General features: G+C 46.3%; 1 pseudogene; it reads left to right on the top strand.

Moving 5' to 3' along the window:
* Positions 1–8205: 8205 nt before the first annotated feature.
* LOC133240622 (small ribosomal subunit protein uS2-like) lies at positions 8206–10151 on the top strand (annotated as a pseudogene).
* Positions 10152–18817: the final 8666 nt, after the last annotated feature.

Below are 18817 nucleotides of genomic sequence, written 5' to 3'. Positions count from 1 at the left end.
ATCCATGGGATTTTCCAGGCAAGAGTACTGGAGTGGGATGCCGTTGCCTTCTCCAAAATAAGCTATATGCCCTATTAAAATAAAATTCAACTGAGTAAAATTTTAAAATCTTAGTGCCTTTATTTAAAGATTTATGAATCAGGCAGCATCCAATTTAGCAGTTAGAAACTCTGAGGAGTTGCACAAAATAAAAGACTTTTATAGGCATAAGGGATCAGGAACAAGGACGTTGTACTGGGCAAAGAATCCAAGTGGTTACTGTGAGGTTACTTTCCAATAGAGGCTGGAAAGCTTTCTCAGGCAGATGACTTAACTAGTGATAATCAGAAGATTCCTGGCTGACTGGTTCAAGATTTCATTTCTGGAAGAGCCAAAACTGCATTTAAGTCTATTTTGCTAGCATGGTTCCTAACTAAGCAACTCCTCTGGGGCTGTTGTCTTGTTTTTAACAGTCCCCTGGGGGGCAGCAACTGCTGGTTCTTCCCCAAATGCTGAGAGCGCATGTGCTCTGTACCAGGCCTATGCTGGGGGCAGGGACCCAGCCACGACACCTCACAGTCCTTGACATTCAAGAGGAGAGTAAAACAGAAGACCACCACACTTTAAAAAGAAAGGATTCTGCTGCTCCCGCAAAGCTGACGCTGTGGAACCAGACAAGGAATAAACAGAACAGCTTGTAGAAGAATCAGCTCCATGAAGTGAAGGGCGGGAAATGGCACAGCGGGATGGGGGGCTGGGGCAGAGAGGGGCGGGGAGGAGAAGAGTCCTGGGGCCCGAGGATGAATGGGTGACGAGCCCCAGCGGGTGCAGACAGGGCCGGCCCTGGTGCTGTGAAGGACCGAGGTGGTAAGGGTAGGAGACATGGGGGAGCTGTCACCGCAGATGCACACGGGGACGTGTCTCTGAGGAGGTGACATTTAAGCTGCGCTCCGGGCCACTGTCCCCTTCCCTTGTCACCCAGAGCCAGACACCGAGGATGGCCGCTAACATCATGCGCACCAGCCAGTCCTGAGCCTGCGCACCCAGCTCACTGTTCCCTCCTGAGGAGTCACAGTCAAGGCCCCTGTGCTGAGTTCCCCTCCCTCCCTCTCCGGACAAGGCTGATCCTTTCCCGTGTGGCCCAGTGGCGTGGCCTGTCCCTCCTCTTGGGCACTTTAAGTCATCAACTCTCTTCTCGATGACAGTCGTCTCCTGATCTGTTTGCCTTATTATGCCTCCAATTTCCTATTAATACACTATATTTTAAATTAGCCAAGAATGACAGCACACTCTAGACACAGAGTGTCTTAACTGAGCACACTCAATTAAGTGTGGACAAATAGAGCATGAACTAGGACACTTCCCGCAATGTCCTCAGTCAGTTTAATGTTTATTGTGTGTTAAGCTTGTGTTCTGTGTTTTCCCGCCTGGTTAGTTTCCTCTGGGTCAGCTGTGCTTTCTTTCACCAACTCTTTCTCCTGACAAAATTACTTGCAAGCACAACTGAAGTTCAGAATATGCTCAAATTGTTCCCTACAGGGCAGGCATCTTAGAGCAGAACTTACTGCAGTGCTGACAAGGCGTCCTGTCTTTCTCCAAGTTGGCTGAGAACGAGCAGAGTAGGACTTGTGTGGTTAGTCCCTCTGTTGTGTCCAGCTCCTTGTGATCCCTCCTTTGAGAGGAGCCTGGCAGGTACAGGCCCTGGAGTCCCAAAGAGCTGGACACGACTGAGCGACTATATATTCTTCCGGATTCTTTCCCGTTACAGGTCGTCACAAGATACTGAGTACAGCTCCCTCACTACACAGCAGCTCCTTATGTCACCTGGTGTACACACAGCAGTGTGTGCGTGCTGACCCCAAACCCCTGACTCACCTCTCCCCACACCCCCGTGTCCTCTTAGGTAACCATAAGCATGTTTTCTGTGTCTGTGACTCTACCTCTGCTTTGTAAATAAGTTCATCTGTATCATTCTTCAATATTCCACATGTGTGATGTCATACGATGCTTGTCTCTTTCTGTCTGACTTACTTCACTTAAAGTGAAATCACCATGTTCATCCATGTTGCTACAAATGGCATTATTTCATTTGATCTTATGACTGAGTAATTTTCCATTGTATATATATTCCACATCTTCTGGAGCAAGCACTTCTTAGACTGTACAGCTTGACTTCCTTTAAAGGAACAAAAATTGTGAGGAAACCTAACTTTTTTTAGAGATGGAGAATTTCTCTGCAATGATTCATATATCATTAATGAGCATTTAATGGATTAGGAGACCAAGAATAGTAGGTAAAATTGGTGTGTGGTTTTGTTTTATGTCACTTATGTCAAGTTCTCATGCTGCTGCTGCTGCTAAGTTGCTTCAACTCTGTGCGACCCCATAGATGGCAGCCCACCAGGCTTCTCCATCCCTGGGATTCTCCAGGCAGGAACACTGGAGAGGGTTGCCATTTCCTTCTCCAATACACACAAGTGAAAAGTGAAAGTGAAGTCACTCAGTTGTGTCCGACTCCTATCAGGGTTAAATTATGTTCACAAAATACAGATTTCTTCTGTTCCTCTATTCTTGATTCTCTAAAATTATGTGGTGCTTTTGTAGTCAGTTGTTCTTTGCTTGCATAGCCTTCACATGATTTTCAGAAGTAATTCTTGAAAAAATTTATTTTATAGCCTTCCTTGCTTGTTTTTCTTTTCTTATAGCTGCTTTAAATATTGGTCTTGAGAATTCATATTTTTCCAGAAAGTAGTCAATTTCTTGAATATTCTAGCATATTTGCAGTGTATATAAAGGGGTTTATATTCATTTTGTGGGTGGGTATGAGATAATATGAAATATACATCGGACCTGCTGTCTGACACAGGACCCCTAAGTGTCTTGAAGTTTCCTGGGCTATAGAAATGTCTTTTGATTTGTTTTCTTTGTATGTTTTCAGAAAGTGTTCATTTTGCTTTTTCCTAGTAGGAAATGATTACTTTTATAACAGACACTTTTGATGATTATTGCTAAGGTTTGTTAGTACAATTCTATATGCCCTTTATTTTAAGGCTTGTGATTAGTTTCATCTCTCTCTCTCTTTTTTTTTTTTTTTTTAGTTTCAGCTCTAATACATGCATTTTCTGTCTCAGTTGAATGCCCCACATATTCAAGGAGGTTCCTTCACTCTGGCTGCTGAGGATTCTCAGCCCCACATGAATGTTGGACATTATTCAATGCATTCAGTTCAGTTCACCTCAGTTGCTCACTCGTGTCTGACTCTTTGCAACCCCATGAACCGCAGTGCGCCAGGCTTCCCTGTCCATCAGCAACTCCCTGAGTTCACCCAAACTCATGTCCATTGAATTGGTGATGACATCCAACCATCTCATCCTCTGTCGTCTCCTTCTCCTCCTGCCCTCAATCTTTCCCAGCATCAGGGTCTTTTCTAATGAGTCAGCTCTTCACATCAGGTGGCCAAAGTTTTGGAGTTTCAGCTTCAGCATCAGTCCTTCCAATGAACACCCAGGGTTGGACCTCCTTGCAGTCCAAAGAACTCTCAAGCATCTTCTCCAGCACCACAGTTCAAAAGTATCTATACTTCTATGCTAAGCTTTCTTTATAGTCCAACTATCACATCCATACATGACCACTGGAAAAACCATAGCTTTGATGGACTTTTGTTGGCAAAGTACTGTCTCTGCTTTTTAATATGCTATCTAAGATGGTCACAACTTTCCTTCCAAGGAATAAGCATCTTTTAATTTCATGGCTGCAATCACAATCTGTGGTGATTTGGGAGCCCCCCAAAATAAAGTCAGCCACTGTTTCCACTGTTTCTCCAACTATTTGTTGAGCTATTTCAAATCTTAAAAGATGATGCTGTGAAAGTACTGCACTCAATGTGCCAGCAAATTTGGAAAACTCGGCAGTGGCCACAGGGCTGGAAAAGGTCAGTTTTCATTCCAATCCCAAAGAAAGGCAATGCCAAAGAGTGCTCAAACTACCGCACAATTGCACTCATCTCACACACTAGGAATGTTCAACATTCCCCAAGCCAGGCTTCAGCAATATATGATCCGTGAACTTCCAGAAGTTCAAGGTGATTTTAGAAAAGGCAGAGGAACCAGAGATCAAATTGCCAACATCCCCTGGATCATCAAAAAAGCAAGAGAGTTCCAGAAAAACATTGATTATGTCAAAGCCTTTGTGTGCATCACAACAAACTGTGGAAAATTCTGAAAGAAATGGGAATACCAGACCACCTGACCTGCCTCTTGAGAAACCTGTAGGAAGCCACAGTTAGAACTGAACATGGAACAACAGACTGGTTCCAAATAGGAAAAGGAGTACATCAAGGCTGTATATTGTCACTGTGCTTATTTAACTTATATGCAGAGTCCATCATGAGAAACGCTGGGTTGGATGAAGCACAAGCTGAAATCAAGATTGCCAGGAGAAATATCAACAACTTCAGATATTCAGATGACACCACCCTTATGGCAGAAAGTGAAGAAGAATTAAGAGCCTCTTGATGAAATTGAAAGAGGAGAGTGAAAAGGTTGGCTTAAAGCTCAACATTCAGAAAACTAAGATCATGGCATCCAGTCCCACTCAATGCATAGATCTCCAGTAATCATTCTTTCCTCAAAAGTTGTTCCTGCTCATCCTTGTGGAATTTCACCTGTGTGTGATCAGATGGCAGAGACTCAGTGGGCCCATTAAGCACTTGGAATCATTCTTTCTGTCTCAGTAGCTGTTTCTTTTCAATCCCCTGCCCCACACATATCATCTTCTGTGCCTCCCTGGCTCACCTGTGTTCTCAGATCAGGGCTTTGCTGGGCTGCATCTGGGTTCCCCTCCCTGTACCTGCAGCATGGAAATTGCCTGAAGGCAGACAGCCGGGAGCCATCAGATGGATTTGTGTATGCATCTTCACTCTAGGAATTTAGTCCTGCATGGCCTGCTGTCCAGGATCTGAAAAGAGTTGTTCCCAATATTTTGTTCAGCTTTCTAATTACCAGTGCCAGGTGAGGAAGTTCAGATACTGTTCCTCTTAAAGCTGGGAGTGGAAGTCACATTTTATTTTTATAGACACTCTTTGAATCAGTAATTCTAAATCAGGTAACCACATATGTTTGAAAGTAACTTTTGCTTCATTTTCTCTGTTTTGCTCTTGCAAATGTAAAAACAAAACCAAATATCAAGAGACACATTAAAACAGGTTTTGTTTTCTGTTTTTCCTGGTTGAACTTTATGCCAACAAATCCTAGGTAAGGACTTAGGAAGCTGCAGTAAGTCAAGGCACCAGCAAGATCACAGGATCTGCAATCAACAGGGATCTTAATGGTACCAAAGAGCCTTTTTTTGCCAGGCCGTAGGAGGTGGATGCAGTAGTTGAGGGGCTAGAGGGATCCCAGGACCTTAATGACACCATTGAGCCAGCTAAAATACAGGAGGCTGAGGCCAGGTACAGCACGTTTGGCCAATGTGAGCTGAAACATATTTCATTCTGAATTTCCAGAACCATCAGTCAGTCAGTCAGTCAGTTCAGTCCCTCAGTCATGTCCAGCTCTTTTCCACCCCATGAATCGCAGCATGCCAGGCCTCCCTGTCCATCACCAACTCCCGGAGTTCACTCAGACTCACGTCCATCGAGTCAGTGATGCCATCCAGCCATCTCATCCTCTGTCGTCCCCTTCTCCTCCTGCCCCCAATCCCTCCCAGCATCAGAGTCTTTTCCAATGAGTCAACTCTTCGCATGAGGTGGCCAAAGTACTGGAGTTTCAGCTTTAGCATCATTCCTTCCAAAGAAATCCCAGGGCTGATCTCCTTCAAAATGGACTGGTTGGATCTCCATGCAGTCCAAGGGACTCTCAAGAGTCTTCCAACACCACAGTTCAAAAGCATCAATTCTTCAGTGCTCAGCCTTCTTCACAGTCCAACTCTCACATCCATACATGACCACAGGAAAAACCATAGCCTTGACTAGACAGTCCAGAACCATAACCTCAAACAAAATGTTCACCTTCTTCTGATATTCACATAGAAAGATTGCACAGAATCTTTCACCTAGAAATTCTACTTCCATGGAAGATAGCCACCAGGAAGATTGCTTGGAGAATTTAAGAGATGTGTGGTTTTTAGGTGGAGAAAGAGGCAAGTGTGGTTCAGAAACGGAAAGGGGTCTGTGCAAACCCAGCAGGCTCTCTTTGGTGGAAGGCAGGCCGTGCACTCACTGCTCCTTCCCCCTTTTGCTGAGATCACGTTTATCATGTTTTAGGTTTCTCCAATGAAAACTTCAAGTACAGGGGCTTCCCTGGTGGTCCAGTGGTTAAGAATCTACCTTGCAGTGCAGGGGACACTGGTTCGATCTCTGGTCCCCAGATGACCCCACATGCCACAGAGAAATTAAGTCTGTACACTGCAAAGACTGAGCCCAGGCATCCTAGAGCCCAGCGCTCCACAGCAAGAGGAGCCACCAAAGCGGAAAGCCCAACCACCCAACTAGAGCACAGGCCCTGCTCGCTACAAGTGGAGAGAGCCTGCAGGCAGCAAAGAAGACCCAGGGCAGCCAAAAAGAAATAAAATTACATTTAAACAAAAACCCCTTCAAGTACAGTGACTCTCAATGGCTCCAGTAACTCCTGCTCAATGTTCTCAGCACACAGGGAGTCTACAGGACTCCCCTGGGGTCTACAGGAACCCCCTCCACCTGTGAAGGCCCAGCATCTCCATCGACCACGTGTCTCCACCACTGTGCTGTGCCGTCTCCCCGCTCTCCTCTGCACAGAACTGCTTCTGATGGTGTCACTCTTTAGGCAGGGGGGTCGTTCTTGTGAATCATCTAAGAATTAATATCTCACCTGCAATTGTATTTCTATATTCCTTAAAAGGAGTTCCTTAAAATCCCAATTGTATTCCTTAAAAGAGCGTTTTAACACAATCTTGATTTGAACACCTATGTTTTTATTTATCAACTTTCATGTCTCCTTCATTGTGTCCTGTGCTCTGGCTCAGCCTCTCTCTTGGCCTCTGCTCTTGGCCTCTCAGGAAACAGCGTACAGGATGTATTAGTTGCATCCGCCCTCCCCTCTCACTGGCTCTTTTCCATCCTCCCTCATCTCCGTGACATGTGTAACTGTGTGCACATCACTATCACCATGACACCCTCCCTCCCTTGGGAAGCCTGTTATCACCTTCCTGCTCCTTTCTCTGCTGCCCCGTGTGTGTCCCTGCCTGACACTCACAGCAGCTTCACAGCAGGCGCTCTCCCTCACTCTTCTCTCCAGAGCTCCTGCTGGAATTTCTGGACACCATCTCCCAAGTATTTACCTCTGACTCTGACTTCTCCTTCCCTGGTGGGCCCTGTAGCATCTTCCCCTGAATGAAGACCACAGATAAAACCTAAATTCTTCTTCTTCCCCAGCTACCTTAGACTCCCCTGTGGATGTCTCCTTCTCATCCAGGCTCAGTGATTCAATATCATCCACGAACCATTTTTCTATACTCAACCATCTATCTGGCCATATTGATACCATCTCCAGGGGAGTGGGTGGAGCAATGATGGGCAATGTTGAGATGGCAGGTAGAGACCACGCCAGGCAATGAGGGCGTGAGAATGAAGGACAGTGCTAAGAAGAGGAGCAGATTATAGAGAAGTCACAAGGGCAGAAGAGGTTGGAGAATGTTTTTAAATAACAGATCGGGGAGAAATCTGGGAGAGGAGAGGTTGAGTCTTAAGGAAAGAGAAATGATCATTGCATAGCTCCTCGGGGGCGGGGAATCCAGCAACGTGCTACTTTACCATCAACATCCTATCACATGCTATACTTCAGTTACAAATACTTCAGGCTACAAATCCATTAGATTTGTAGAAATTCCTAATGCATTAGAAATTTATACATTTTCCTGCAATGGAATAAATTAGGCTAAGGTTATGCATTACATTGTTTATTGTGATGTCAAGATGTCATTTTATATTAGTGTTTATTCCAATGTGGACCAGTAAAGCATATTATAGTACATCGTCTATTCACTGGACTGATTTGTGGAAAATAGTGTCCCAAGAGAGAATATTCCCCAAGATAGTGTCAGCTGAATATAAGCAAGATACATAAAACACTGTACACACTGTGCGACCATGTATGGTTTTAAATGTGGTTGTGCTCAGTCACTCAGTCACGTCCCACACTTTGTGACACTATGGACTGTAGCCCACCGGGCTCCTCTGCTTATGGCGATGCTCCAGGCAGGGATGCTAGAGTGGGTTGCCATTTCCTGCTCCAGAGGATCTTCCAGACCCAGGGATTGAATCTGAGTCCCTCATGTCTCCTGCATAGGGAGGTGGGTTCTTTACCATTAGCACCACATGTGGAGTGAAGAAGAAATAGATATTCATAGTTGCTTGTGTATCCATAAAATGACATTCTGGGCCATCTCTCCTGATCCAGGGGCTAAGACTCTGCACTCTCATTGTAGGGGCCTGAGTTCAATCCCTTGTCAGGAAACTAGAACCCACATGCCACAGCTAAGAGTTCCCATGAACAAGGTCTCACAGGCACAGCCATATAAATACTTAGAAAAAACAAACAAACAAATAAACCTCCGGAAGCTTTTCCTGAGAAACAAAACACGTGGCTGACTGTGGAAGCAGCAGGGCCTTGACAAGAAGGGAGGGGGTAGGAAGAACAATGTAATATAAAGTATTTTATATTTCTAGGTTCTTGAACCTTGTACATGTATTACAAGTTTCTCAGAAATGCCAAGATATTACAAAAATATTTTAAACTTCTAAAGAATAAAACTCACAGCATTATTTCTACAAACTGAATGAAAGTCAAGTTTGTTTTATCAGATTATCTGGCTTCTCTAACATATCTTCTCAGGCTTTTCCCACGCTACCCAGACAGTGGTCCATACGGCACTGTCTGGATTCTTGTCATAACCGGAAGTGAATCTTTTACACTATCCTGGGTCCTTGATGTCCGGCAAATGAAGGACGACGTCATCACGTTCCTTGCAGCAGGGGCCCACTTAGGTAGCACCAGCCTTTACTTCCCAACGGAGCAGTACATCTACAGAAGGAAAAGTGGCGGCGTCTACACTAGGAATCCGAAGAGAACCTGGGAGAAGCTTCTGTAGGCAGCTCATGCCATCGTTGCCACTGAAAACCCAGCTGCTGTCCCTGCTGCGTCCTCCAGGAATCCTCGCCAGCGAGCTGAGCTGCAGTTTGCTGCCGCTTCACTCCTGGAGCCTCCACTAACCAGACCCAGGCAGCTTCCAGGAGCCAAGACTCCTGGTGGTTACGAGGCCAGGGCTGACCGCCAGCCTCTCCCAGGGGCATGTATATGAACTTCTTACCATCGGTCTGTGTGACACGGACTCTCCTCTGCACTCTGGAGACGACCCATTCCCGGCAACCAGGGAGCTGTCGGTGGGTCTGACTTGGCGGATGCTCACCGGGGAAGTTCTGCCCGTGCGCGGCACCGTTTCCTGTGAACACTCTTGGGAGGTCGTGCCTGATCTCTACATCTGCAGATTCTGAAGAGATTAAAAGGGAAGAGCAGGTGCCAGCTGAGCAAGCTCTGACCAAGGAGGACTTCACCGTGAATGGGTCACTTCAGCAGCTGAGTGCAACGCTACTGGATCTGAGGTGCTGTCTAGTCCACAGGCGGGCAGCGAGCTCGCTGCCTACTCCGCAGATCCCCCGAAGGCTGGCCTGCAGCGCCCACTGCTCAGGCCACTGGGCGGGTAGACACAGCACTGGGTGGGCTTCAGCTGTTCTTTCACAGGCTCTTCTCTTCGGTGGGGGCTGTGCTGGGTCCTTGCTGCTGCACAGGTGTGCTCTGGTTGCGGTGAGCGGGGCGCACTCTCTGGTGCCTGGCCTTCTTGTTGCAGCGGCTTCTCTTGTTATGGAGCATGGGCCCCAGGGCCCCCAGGCTTCAGTGGTGGCAGAGCGTGGGCTCAGGAGCTGTGGCCCCCAGGCTGTGGAGCACAGGCTTGATGGTTGTGGTTCACAGGCTTAGTTACTCTGAAGGCACGTGGTATCTTCCTGGACCAGGGATTGAACTCATGTCTCCTGCATTGGCAGGATTCTTTACCATGAGCCATTATGGAAACCCCACAAACTCTTAAAATGGAAATTGGTTCACAGAAAATAAGCAGTTTCTAAATAAATAAACATGTCTACTCATGAGAATGTTCTGTGACTTTTGCTGTTTTCCTTTCACATAAGAGGAAAATTTCCTAATTCATAATTCATTATGTTCTTCCCTCAAACAACATTTGCAACCACTAATTTTATTAGCTAAGCTTGTCCAATTTTTAAAATACTTTTCTCCCACTTTCCCTTATGCACTGTACATTCTTTATCAATTGAGATAATATTTTATCATTGTTCAGTCACTCAGTCATGTCCAACTCATTCCGACCCCATGGACTGCAGCACACCAGGCTTCCCTGTCCTTCACCATCTTCCAGAGATTATATTTATACTTCATATGGATAGGAGGATAATCAGTTGATTTCATACTTGAATTATTTCTCTGAATCTGACATATTAATATGCTAGTAAGATATAAAACACTTGACTGACTTCAGCATAATAAAAAATAATAGAATCAGGTGACCATATCTTAAGACTGATTATAAAAGCAGCAGCCATGTTGATGAGGAGCAGTGATATGGGGTTGTGGGGGGTACATTTTATGTGGTGAGAGAGAGGGGTGCTGGCCTCAGGGATTTAAAGGGCTGCTTGAAAACAGAGTGGAACTCGGCTCAGTGGATGGACCTCCTGGGAGTCACTTCCCAGGGACACACAGGACAGAGTCCTGAGCATCCTGAGTGCCCACAAGGTGGTCTGAAGCGGTGGCCAGGGCACCCCTCTGGGTATCAGTGGAGAAGGTAGCTGTATTGTGTGTCTGTACGAGTCTGTATAAGGTGACCTTGCATGCAGAAAAGCAAATTTGACTAAATGGCAGATGGCCTCAGCTCTAATATTAAGATCTTTTCTTAAATCAATTTCTTTCTCCTTTCAGCTTCTCCGTCTGAAAGGAGTTACTCTTCATGAGACCCATTCTCTTTTAATTCCCTTCTTCAAAGCCTCAGATTTTGTAGCTTTTTTTCAGTAAGTATCTTTCCATGTTTATTCCTCAGACAAGACAAGCAAGAGTAAATTTTTATTACTGGACTTTAAAGATAAACAAGTACTTTTAAAATCAGACTTTCCAAACGTTCTAAATTCATTCATGTTCTCACTTTAGTGTCTTCAATCCTAAGCCTGTAATGAGCGTTTTTACTTCATTCAGACACAGCTCTGGGGAGTGAATTGGTGGCGGGGCTCCACAGACCCCTGGAATTTTGAACTCTCGACAGTTAGTTCTCTTTTTACAGAAGTGTTAGCAGCCAATGGAGCAAGGTGCATATAGTGCCAGATTACAGGGCTGACAGCGGGGAAAAGACAGTTTATTGATGGTAGAAAAGATCTGCCTTCTGACAAGCAGCTGCCTCTCACGGTGAGACAAACCGGAAGTGCCTGCAGACCCAGAGACCCGGGGGGAGGGAGCGGGAAGCTTCAGCCACATCCGTTATCAGCGCAGCCTTCAGAAAGGGGTCCTTCCTTGACTTGACTCGTGCTTCCTGTTTCTTTAACTCCCTGTGCTTCGGGGCTGCTCTGCTGAGTTGGACTCCCCTTTGCTTTTCCTAGATCTCCTTGGGGCCTTCTCACAAGGCCCGGCAGCAGGCAGGAAGCAGCGGCGCCATTCGGCAGGTCTGCTCCTGTAACTCCTCTGGCAGCCGTGCGGCTGGGACAGCGCGCTGAGCATCCACCGTCCCTCTCATGGGACCAGAGGTCGGAATGCGATGGGACCAGAGGTCGGAATGGGGAAGATTGAAGGGCTGGCTTTTACTTTCTTTCACTCCCGGGCCAGGAGCTCTTAACCTGAGGGATTTGGAGAGCCCAGGGAGCCTGTGGCCTCCCAGAAGTGATGCATAAAATGCATCTGTGCACAAGCTTTTGTTCAGATAAGAGTAAATGCCCTGGATTCACCCCTTCAGAATATTTTATCTTTGTTCCTAGTCTGTACAGATCCTGTGCTTTGAAGCGCAACACCGCTGCAGTGATTTCATCACACTTCCACTGCTGCCAGTCCCTAGTAAACCCAGCTTTCAGAATCAAGAGAAGCTGGTGGCTGACAAGGCTTAAAAACATCCTTTGAAGTTCCTAGAATCAAGAGCACCTGACTGTACTCTACTGGAACATTTTAACATCTAGTAGTTTGCTTTTCGCTTGTGAGCAGCTAGGTCAAATTGTTTCCACACAAGAAAACCGAACTAAAGTCTATGTGCCTGACCAGGGTCACAGGACACAAACTACCTTAGGGCGGGTCCCAGGTCGGCCTGAGATTCTGTCATTACCAGGAATCAAAGTAGCAAAGAGCATCTGTGACACAAACCCTAAAGCGTTTTATTTACTGGATAATTTGGGTTGGGACGGTTCCCTAGAGAAGAGAATGGCAACTCACTCCAGTGTTCTTGCCTAGAGAATTCCATGGGCAGAGGAACCTGGCGGGCTACAGCCTAAGGGATCGCAGAGTCCGACAGGACTGAGTGACTTTCACTTTCTGTTTTCAGTTTGGATCTACAGAGAGGTAAAGTCTTTTCTGTGGATATTTGTAAATGCTTCCTGCAGATCCAGTTATATGGCTTTGTGTTCTTCTGAAATTGCTCCCATGACATTGATCTGGACTTCATACACTTATGTACCAAATTACTCTGTTTTCTGTGCAATGGTGGTAAAACAGTTAAAAAGCAAGTAAACAAGCCAAAGCCCGTGAACTGTTTCAAACAGGCTGAAAGCGCCACCTACTGTCCAATCTGCAGAGGTGCCCGAGGAATGTAGTCTGAGCCTTATGGACTGAGAGCCACAGGAACTAGGATATTAAGCTAAGTTAGACTCACATCTAACTATACTTTCTACTTATATGCTATTTATAACGAGTATGTAGTTATATTTATGCTCTCTCCTGAGCATTCTCAGTCTTTGGTTACAGAATGTAAGATATTGAAAATCACTGAGCTGTGGCAGATGTAAGAAACAGTATCAGGCTTTCATATGCTTTCCATGGGTCCCGATTATCCCACACCAAAATGCCTTGAGAGTTCTGGAGCAAAACTGCTCTTTGCCACTTTTATTCCTAGGAACGACTGAGGCCCAGAGCTCCCTAAGTAGCCCCTCCTGAGGGGACTTGACTGTATTTATTTTACATGTTTAAGAGATGACAGCAAAAGAGAAAGCTCTAAAATGGCAAAAAGCTTTCAGGTACACCAAAAGGGTGGTTTTAATGTTGCTGTGAGTGTTTTGTTTTTAGTGGAACAATCCATCATAGAACGGGCCAAAGTGAGTTTAGAGAATAAAGTGTACTTTTTCTACCTCTGAGAGATACTAATTAAAACATGTCTTTACTATGGGCCTGGCATCAATTCAGACTTGCCTTGGACACGTGACTGACTTCCAGGCTGCCTTAAACCCAGCAAGCATTCAGGAAACGTCCCAGTGACTGGAGGGGACAGCAGCGTGCAGCCCGCGTTTCACTGTTTGTGCTGCTCGTGTGCTCTTTCTGTCTCTAGCCCTTCAGCAGATATTCACGCTCTTCTACACAGCTTATCATTTGTTTGACTCTGAAATACATTGGTTCAGTTTTTATGATAAGCTGGTTCTGTACAATCATATGTAAAGTTTTTATTTAAATGCAAACAATATATACTCTCATTCAAATTCCTCCTGAGTTAAAAGTACACCCAAAAAGAAACTGGATAATTTAGAGTAAAAGTAACATTTCTCTTTCATCCTTATCAAAGTATCTGTGGTTCACTTGTATGTATTCCTCCAGCTTTTTAGAAAACATTTTCAAATATATATTTATTTACACGCAGATAATATAGGTTCATTTTTAGTTCAGTCAGACAAATAATGTGTGTTGTTTTACAACTTGCTTTAGTCATGTAACAGTATGACTTTGAGTTGTCACCATTTCCTGTTTGGAGCTTTTCCAGTGGTTTTCAATACGAATATGAAAATCTTTCTATAGAACAACACGATTCTGTTATAGGCAAACTAGGTTCATCTAGCATCCACATTCGGGGAAATTCAGAAATCTCTTTAGTTGCCCTGCGCATCCCACCATCAGGAATGGAGGAAACTGTGAGCAAGAAAAGTCTCAGCAATGAACAGCAGGCACCCCGTTAACCCAGCTCTAAAGGAGGAGGGCGTGGCGAGGACAGCTCATGGGCTGCGGGGAAGGTCTTGTGATGCCTGTGTCTCCAGCCTGGCCGGTAGCAGCCCAGAGAATCCAGGAAAGAGAGATGGTAGGAGAACAGTGGAGGGCAGGAAACGGGCCTCCTGAAGGCAAAGCACACAGGTCGCAGCAGAGCCTGGGGAGGAAGAGCGGGTCCTCAGAGGAGCCAGTGGAGAGACACCCGGAGGAGGGGCCCTTCCGCTCACCCCACCCCAGAAGGTGCCCACCGGCCAGGCCAGGTGCGCGGTCGCATCCACTCCCCTCACCTCAGGCTGGTCTCGGGAAGACACTTCTTGTTGCACTTGAGTGATTCAATTATGCCTCCCTGTAATTTCAGGTTGGGTCTTCTCTGCCTGCCTTCCCCTCACTTTTCACTCTGGCCTCAGTCTTCATTTTTTTCTGGCAAACAAAATATGGTCAGCAGGCAGAGTTGACTGCATAAAAGGCAAAGGTCTGCCTCTGAGGAGTAATATATACTCATATCGCTATGCTAGTTTATTTATATTTATTAATTTAATTTAGTACAACATAATGCTACATAAATGTATGCACATATAATGTAAATAAATATAAAATGTTATGTACTATTGTTATTTTAATATAATATTTATATATCAATGATATATGTTAATATTAATAATATATAGGCTGATTTAGTTAACGACACCCCTGGTGAGAAGACTAATGAAGACTAAAGAAGTCAGAAAAAAACAGAAATTTGAAGATCTTTGAGAAAACTTCATGCTCACGATGTAAATGGCGAGACGTGCATGAAGGTTCTTGGCCAGGGCTCCTCACAGGCTTCTCCAGGCCCCTGTTACTGTCAGCAGTGAGAGAGGGAGTGAGGGTCCGGGCAATGCCCCCAGGCCAAAGCCGGGCCAAGCCCCCCTCCAGTCTCCTTCCTTCTGTCACCATGCGTCACCTCCTCACTTACACTAGTGTAAACGAGTGTTATCACTTCTCCCACAGAATGAAGGGTGTGTGTTGCAGGAGAGCTGGAGCGAGCTCACTGGTGACACAAATCTTAAAACTGTAAAGAGGAGTTGGAGGGAGGGAGACAGATAAGTAGACTTATGTGCCCTGGCTTTAGACTGTAGTGTGAAATTAATGATATTAAAACTGCTTAGCCTTTAGCTTGTATTCTTATCAGTGCCTGTATTAAACAATTGATCAGTCACCTAAATATCATAGACTCTAAATCATAAACTAGGATTTTAAAATACTGTAGTTTTCTGTGTTACCAAAGTGCACTTTTGAAGCAAACGTTCAAATCATCCAGTGTCTTCTCTTTGTGTTTGGTCACATGTTGTTCTCTTTTTTAACTTTACTTTGTATTTGGGGTGTAGCCGGTTAACAAACAGTGTTGTGACAGTTTCAAGTGACACCAAGGGGAACAGTTCACCCAAACACACACATGCGTCCTTTCTCCCTCAGACTCCCCTCCCATCGAGGCTGCTACATAGCATTGACATCCATGTGCCACACAGTGAGTCCTTGTTGATTCCTAACCAAAGCGGACATTTGTTGCATCATCAGAGACTCTGTCAGAATCTTTCCCAGAGGTTAGTGAGGAGTTTCCTGGAAAACACTCAGCCCACCCTCTGTTGCCAGAGGAAGAGTGTTTATATACAGGTGTTAGTTCTGAGAGAATTTGGTGAACTGGACCAGCTCATACAGAGATGGAAACAGCTTGTCACCATCAACATTGTCTCATTCCCCAGTAGGTTCAGCCTCCCCCGCAGGTGCCCTGAGTCCTGACTGCTGAGCAGGCCAAGCCCATTCTTAGTCCCCAGCGCCTCCTCCCGCAGGGCCGCGGCCTGCAGAAGACAGAGGGACTGACAGCTTGTCCCCTCCTCCCCCTACTCATGGGCCTGCCTGAGCCAGCTCCCTGCTCTGGCTGAAGGAGGAAGAAGGCCCAGCAGCAGCCCCAGAAGAAGCGCACAGGGAACCCTCCATTCCAGGGGTGCGGGCTCATCATGCAGGGCCAAGGGGACACGGGGGTGGGAGAAGCCTCAGCTCTGGACACTGTGGGAGCCTGTCCTCTGAACAGACTCAGGGACTGTCTGTTGGCCATGGGATCTGAGGAACAGGAGAGATTTGGATGGACTGGGGCTAGCTGGGAGGGTTTCCATGGTCTAAAGCACAGGCTGTGTCTCTCTGGGCTGAAAATATTAACCGCTGAGCACTAGCTCCCACCAAAAGAAGGTATTGGTTAGAGGTGTCCTGAGATGTAAGAGCTTCTTAGGGAGACAAGAGGAGATACTAGGAGGATGGGAAATGCCTTGTAGAGCCTGAACCACACGCCCAGCCTTCTGACCCCAGTTTTGGGAGGTAGCAGTTTCTTATGCATGTCCCTGGTGGCTCAGATGGTAAAGAATCCACCTGTAATGTCGGAGACCTGGGTTTGATCTCTGCATCGAGAAGATCCCCTGGAGAAGGAAATGACAACCCACTTCAGTATTCTTACCTGGAAAATCCCACAGACAAAGGAGCCTGGTGGGCTATAGTCCATGGGGTCACAGGGATGTGATTGAGAGACTAACACCCTTTCAGGTGAGGGCAGCTGGTTTGCTTGGGCCTGATCAGGGAAGGGCACAGGTGAGTGTTGCTTCTGACAAGTGAAAGAGGCTTTGGGCCTAGAAAAGAAAACAGCAGTCTCAAAGGCCCTTGCTGAATCATCTAACTTGGGGGAAACAAAACCAAACTTTAGGTCCCACCCTGATGCTCCAGGCTGGTTGCATCTACCTGAGACTTATCACCCCTTGTCCAGAGGATTTATCACCCCCTGCCCAACTACACATGCCATCTCAACTAAAGAATACCCAAAACATCCCGCCTGACTAACATTTCCCTTATCACCTCCACAAAGCTCCCTTTAAATATGAAGCTTCCCTGATCTCTCTCAGGCTCAGCCTGGTCCTTAGGCCGACTGCCACCCCTCCTTGCCTGAATAAAGGTCACCTACTTCCGTTGAGGTCGTCTCTCATTTTCTGCCTCAGCCCAATCTATACCTTACATCCAGCACTGTCCAAGAGAAGAGGGCAAACAGGTGCTCCCCAGGAGTCAAGACACAGGCTGCTTTGTCAGCAAGCCAGCTATGAGGGGTGGAATGGGCACCCCATGAGGCCTCTCCCGCTGTCCCCGGGTGCCCTGCAGTTCCAAGCTTTGGCCTGAATGCATCATAAAGAAGGAGCCTTTGCATTCTACCTATTACGAGTTAACCACTAAAGGAATGTTGCCTATAAGCTTGTACATAAAGTCCCATCTCTGGGAGCCCTGCATCCCAGGTAATGAGCACCAAGCTAAAATAATAACTTTGTTTAGCTCACAGGAAACTTCCTGACCAGACTCACTTGTGAATCACGGCAGGGAGGCAGACATTAACACATCCTCTCTGGATCCTGATCACAATGAGGAAATATTTGACTTTCCTCCCCCACCACTTTTGAGAATTAAGATAAAAGAAGCCTGAATTCTAATTCAGGCAAGATGGGTCCTGGGACAAGAGTCCTGAGTTTCTGAATAAAGTCACTGTTCCTTGCCCCAAGAATTCATCTCTCAATTTATTGGCCTGTCGTGAGGTGAGCAGGACAAGTTTGGACTCAGTTACAGAAGAGCTGACAGTCTTGCTCTTTTGGGAAGATTTCCATTTTCATTCATTTAGTCATTGTTCATGTATTTGAGTCCTGCTCAGAGCCAGGCCCTGCTGAACTCACCCTTGGAGACCTGGCTCAGACCTCACCGGGTCCATGACGGCTTTCTTGATCCCATGCTCTGCCCGCACCATTTTCTGCCTCACCCAGGACCCCTCAAGTCTTCAAGCACACTGCGATGAGCTCTCCAGCTTGTGAGCCCTGTGAGGACGTCGAACAGATGCAGAATGGGGCTCAGAAAATGTGAAGATGACAATAATCAAATTAATGAGCTGGTCAAACACAAACCAGGTTTAGGTCACATTCACCAAAGATCATCTTCTTCTGCCTCCTTCTAGAGCAAGAGTTTCAGGGGGAGATTTACCAGGAGCTCAAGGATCTTCTCTGACACTAATCTTATCCAAAACGTTAACAGTCTGAGTGGATTTTATTTTCAATTTTATTTCTTTTTACACATGAAGTCACTTCGTGACTATTCCACTGAATACTGAGTAACTTAATGATCACTTTTGTTTTGTCTGGGCCAAGAAAGCCCAATACAGGGGTAGGATGCTGAGGAGGAGAGGGTCAGGGGAAGCAGGGGGTGGTGAAACAGCAGAGGCAGGCGGCCCCCACCCCGGTTCTCACTGCCCCGCCCCACCCCCTTTGTACTTAACTGATCTGACTGTGATTACCGGGGTCCAGATGTCTCCTTGCTAGATGTTCTGTCCTTTAGAGCCAGCTGTAGAGGTCACAAGATAAACCTAAGTTCTGGGGCCCCTGTGTGATCCAGGAGCAGTCATCTGTGCCTTCAGAGGGTCAGTTTCTGACCCACAGTGATGCTCTCCCAGAGTCAGGTGTGAGTTGGTGGCCAGCCCTGCTCACCATGAGATGCTGCAGCTCTTGCCCTGCCCTGAAACCCCTCCCTGC

The sequence above is a fragment of the Bos javanicus genome, chromosome 28 (assembly GCF_032452875.1).
Source record: "Bos javanicus breed banteng chromosome 28, ARS-OSU_banteng_1.0, whole genome shotgun sequence".
Classification (NCBI taxonomy): Eukaryota; Metazoa; Chordata; class Mammalia; order Artiodactyla; family Bovidae; genus Bos; species Bos javanicus.
This window is presented reverse-complemented; position numbering and strand designations above follow the sequence as displayed.